Genomic DNA, 5,758 nt, shown 5'->3' on the forward strand with positions numbered 1-5,758 from the left:
TATATATATATATATATATATATGTATGTATGTATATATTAGGGTTATGGTTTATAAGAAAATACACTAAAAATAAGGAAACAATATAGAAAAGTACAAGAAAAATACGAGAGAATTGAATAGGCTAAAAATCAATATAAGATAGTCATTAACAATAATAATAATAGTAGTAGTAAATAATCAAAGTATTAGTTTAATAATTTAATTTATAATAGTATAATCATTAAAATAAATCTAATTTGGATTTTTAAATCATAGAAAATTCTACAAAATTGAGAAAACATAAATACTCTTTTAAAAATAATAATTGAATATTTTAGAATACCAGAAAATTATTTTAACTAGTATCAAAAATTCATGGTCATTACATACTTCCTGACTGGCAGCTCTCTTCCTAATCGATCTAGGTGATTCTTCATAGTACTTGCTTTTACCATTAGTTCGTTCTGCGACAAACAGTCCTAGCCTAACACCCTAGGATGAAGCCCGCAGTAGCATTCCTATCACTCGAACCCGGAGTCTTAGCATCCGTACCAATGAATCTACAATGAATGCGCTCATGATCTTCCGTCAACCGCCAGGATATTTCACGGGTCACCTCAAAGTTCCTAAGTTGTATAAGGGAATGGTTTCAAGGAATAAGAGGCAAGAATTGAAATACTCCACCATGAGAGTCTTTTAGGATCCTCGACAGAGTCGCCGAATAGTTTTTGGGGCTTCCTTAAATGTTTAGTCGACTCCTGATACTTGGTCAATGGTACGTCAGTAATCAACTGACGCAGAATACAATGATCCCCTTGTTGCATGAGATCGGGGACGTTCTCCGGGCAATCCATACTAAATTGAAGAGCCTCTCTAATCAAAAAAGGCTCCCGTCAAAGGAAGCATTAGTGGTGCCACTTTGACAGGACACTTCTCTGTTAGAGAATGTCATGGATGGGAAATTGACTACAAAGAAATTTTTTTATACCGGAACACAGTTAAAAGAATATTTCTAAGGCGAAACAAGGAGTCCAACTCATCCTGTTAACCCACGAGATAGAGTCACTATTTTGTGATTGGCGAGATGATTTTAGTTGTTTCATGCACGAGATACAACATACATTATCGTGTAAATAACACGATAATATATCAAGCCTTACAAAGTGCGAAACAGTGTAAATCGCCTCTTTGGCCTTGAGACGTGTTTTGACCAAGCAAAACACATCTTTTAAGCGTCGACCCCCCACAAAGGAGGGTACCAGCTCTTCCCAAATGCCTCACGAAGGAGAGAAAACAAGGATATACATACAAAATCCAACTTTTTAATGGAATGAAGTCAAGGGAACTCACCCCCATATGATGAAGCCACGAGATCCTCTCTCTCAGGTGCATGAGAGGCTGGCCGACTCCTCAAGATGTACGCTCTCTTGGGAGACATCGTCAATCCTACAAAGACGGTTAGGGTTTCATGAGGAAGTCTCTAACAAAGATCAAAATAACCTACAATTCAAGCCACGAACTTGATTTCAACCAAGAATCAACACAGAATAATCTCAGGAAAGGAGAAACCGAATCAAAAGCCTCGAAAACCAAGAACAATCGCCAAAATCCTACAAAAAAGTTAGGGTTTTGAGGTGCAATTCAAAATAAAACCCAAAATAGCCCAAGATTCAAGCAGTGGGTTTTCATCAAGGATAAGGAAAAAAATAAGATTTGGTGAAGAAAAATGCGAGGAAGAGGATCAAACCTTAAGAAGAAGCTTCAAAACCCTAGTTCCCTCGAACAAGATCAACAAAATTGAAGGCTAAAGAGGAAAGAAGGGTTTAAGAACTCTTTAGTAGGGTTTTAGAGGAGATTTCAAACTTGGGGAGGCAGGCAAAAGTGACTAAAAGACACCGCAAGCCCCGATTTTAAAGAGCCAAAACCCGATTGTTCACCTTCGTACGAGACAGCCGACAATGTCTCGCACATGCGAGATAGTGTAAACTGTCTTGCAAACGCGAGACAATTAAGGCTGTCTCACATGAAGGGTTATATGGGTGCACTTTCAAAGTGTATTTTGGTACACCCTTGACCTATTTCCAGTACATTTCAACACTCCGATGAGTATACGAGTATAAACTACTTCTTCTTGAACCTCCAATGGGTATATGAGGTTAACTACTTCCTGCTACAATGAGTATTCGAGTATAAACTAATCCTCCCCACTCCAATACCTTAAGAGCTTAAACTATGTAGACTCCAGTTAATGTATGAGTATAAACTGTATTTACGCCGCAGCGGAAGACAAAGCCCGACATATTTTACCAAAATCAGGCTTAGGATAATTCTATTTCTGGTACACGGATTTCAAATGCAATTCAGATATAAACTCCCGATGAAGATGATCAGTTCAACGTTAACTCAACAACACGAGCTAGTTCAGACATCAACATATCAGGTCTAGTTCCAGATTTTGACGATGGTGAAGTGATAAACACAGCACCAGAAGTATTTTAGAGTACTCAACAGCACGAGCTTATTTCTCAAATAGTCCTCTTTCGAGTTTTGCTTACACCCCCAGTCTGATGGTACAGCTCATTGGCATGATGATCGGAGCACCCCATCATTTGTTGGTATGATCCCCTAAGTATAACATTATTTTTTGATGGACACGTCTTCTTTTGGGGACGTTGAATTGGACATAAGACCTTGTTGACATTCTCAGGACAATTTGTTATCACCTTTGATGAATCCAAGGTCATGTCATGAGTTGCACGTTTAGAACCACCCTCTTGCAGAAGTAGAGTCTTAACGGACTCTTGGGTACTAATACGGACCTCCAGGCGGGAGGCCGTAGGCGTAAAAAATTGCTTATAGTTTCTCGGATACAGCTCAAGACAAAGAGGAGACAATGAGCCTCATCATCTAAGTGAGGAAAGATCATCTGATGCCAAGAAGTATGCAAAACGAGGGAACAACAGAGGTCGAGGCTGTCTCACAAGCAAGTGAGACAACATACACCTTCTCTATTTTCGAGATAGTGTCAACTGTCTTGGAAGTACGCGATAGTGTCAACTATCTCGAAAATAGGGAGGTAGTGTAACGTCCCTTTTGATGGTTTTCTTGGACTTTGTGCCACCCACGTGGCTTCATAACTATTTGGGATCATGTATAAATGCGTAGAGACCATTACCAACTGAAGAGACACTCAAAATCTCTGGAAATCATGGAATTTAATAGATTGAACTCGGTTATAAAACTTCCTTGAGTGACCTCTTCTTCCCTGATAGTGGACACTATCTCGAAAATAGGAGTTGACGGATAAGGTTTGTTTTGACTTCTTATCTTCAGATTCGGTTCCCAGGGGCTACATATACTTCTCTTATACCCTTGTGCACGGGGGAGAGATAATTGGTAGCAAAGCATTGGCATTGTGGTGAGCTTTGTGATCCAAAGAGAGAGAGAGTTCTTCACATCCTGAGAGCCTTCGTTATTTTCCTTGAGATCAAACCTTGTTTTGTTCTTGAGAAGAGTGTTTTATCTCACCTTGTTGAGATATCCACCTCTGTCCTTGTTTTTAAAATTAAACATCGACTCCAAGCCTTCTTCAGATCAATATAGATTTGTGACTCAGTCGTCCACGAAGTAACGCGTCTCCGGCACAAGCAAAGATCGCATGCAAGCAGAGCCTGCTAAACAAGAGTTTCTACATGTGTTTCTAGGAGATCCCATTTGTTTATTTTTGTTGTAACGAGAGATCTTATAAAAAGACTAACTCTCTTGAATCTATAATTGATAAACAATTGTAATATATCCAGCAATGAAAAAGATTTCTGACGTAAACAAAGGTGACAAGAATTCTCCGAGAAAGGGAGGCCTCCTTGCCTCTTTTGTACACTGTGCACAAACAGGTACATTAAGGTGCCCCGGTTTGTTTTGAGGTGGTGGGACACCTTTGATCAGTGATTGACTTAATAGGAGTTGGTGTACGACCCCCAGTCTGAGGAGCTTATTGGGTTTTGATCATCGAACCTAAGCGCTCTTTCATCGATGCTTTGCCTCGATCTTTGTGTCAAGGACCAAGGCTATCAACCATCGTAATCTTTAACTTTGATAGGTCAAGAATGACCCAAGGCTTCACTAGTGGCATGGTAGAAGTAACCACGAAGGATGGATCTGGAACAGACACCGGAAGAGGAGAAGAAGTGGCCGCTGAAGACTGCCTTTGGGCGAGACACCAGAAACTATCTCGGCAAAGGGTCTTTGGGAGAGATAGTAGAGACTATCTCGGCTAAAGGGGATAGTTTTTGCTGTCTCCGGAGTTTGATTTTGCGTAAGTTTGGCTTTGCGTAAGTTTGGCTTTTGGAATCCAAACTCTGCGGGATTTTGGCAACTCTTTGGCCAACTCTTTCTTCTTCAATTCTTATGCTTTTCGCACAAGAGCACGAGTGATCATGGCACATGCGTGGTGCCTCTGGATGCGCTTCTTCTTTGTTGAACAAGTCCTCTTGACAAGAACCCATTCCTCGGTTGATGGCTTGGAGGAAGTGTCAGCAACACGCTGCTGTAGTGACTTGGTTGCTTGATGCTTCCTCAACTCCAAGTTCGCGTAGTAACGAACTCCATCTACCTATTCCAAGGCCTTAGCAAATTGACGGTCCTTGCGCTGGCGTTGCCTCTGATGAACCCTCTTCATCAGAGTTGGCAAACTTCCATTGGATGACTCCTTAACTAGAGAGGAGTCATTGTGCATAAAGTTTCCATCTTTGTTGGTTACCGGAATAACATTGCGAAGGGAAGCCTCAATAACTATTAGGTGAGAGTCGTCACCCTGAGTCTTCATTGGCGTGGAAGACTGAAAAAACCTTCTTCGAAGATGAGATCCTCCTGTACTTGCAGGGGGAGGAGGACCTTGATGAAGACGAGGAAATATACTCCTCGAACTTGGCTTAGTCGAACTCGTACTCGACCACTGATCTGACTTGAATGATGATCGGTTGCGACACTATAGTCTCGACATTAGGACTGAAGGCTCCCATTATGGTCGCTAGCATGTTTGCCTTGGGAACAAATTTCATTGTAGCTTCCATTAAATCATTTAAGAGAAAAAATGAATAAGCATTACACGTGTAAATATCTTTTCTTTATAATAAAAACAATCGTGCTCCCTAGAAACACACACAGAAACTCCTACGTAGTAGCTTCTGTTTGCGTGCAATCATTGCCTGTGTCGGGGATGCGTTATCCATGGACCACCGAGCAACGTCTTCAAGTCGGATATGAAGAAGACTTGACATTGATGTTTTGATGAGGAAACAAGAACAGAATTATGTGTCTTAGTAAGGTAAGACAAATACTCTTCTCAAGAACAAGCCCAAGCTTGAACTCAAGGAAAACACCAAAAGACTTTGAAGATGCTTGAAAGTGGACGAAGAACTCTCTTTTGCTCTCAAAATTCGCCAAATGTCAGGTTCTTTCTGCTATCTGCTCTTCAGTCCACCTCCCTCGGTCCTTGGTACCGTGCACAAGTGTGTAGAGGGGTATTTATAGCAAATGAAAGCCATAACCATCGAATAGGAAGTAAACGGCTTGGTGGTCACTGTCTCCTTTGGGTGAGACAGTGTCCACTGTTTCGGCCAAAGTGACAGTGGAAGTGGTTTTGCGAACGCCATCCAATACCTTAAATTGTGTTAAATATCGTAATGTAGTGGGCGTATTTCCAGGATGTAACCATCCATTAATGTTAATGAACGTTCCCAAGCAGTTATGGAGCTATGTGGTCCCTACAAAACTC

The sequence above is a fragment of the Asparagus officinalis genome, chromosome 6 (assembly GCF_001876935.1).
Source record: "Asparagus officinalis chromosome 6, Aspof.V1, whole genome shotgun sequence".
In the NCBI taxonomy this organism is placed as follows: domain Eukaryota; kingdom Viridiplantae; phylum Streptophyta; class Magnoliopsida; order Asparagales; family Asparagaceae; genus Asparagus; species Asparagus officinalis.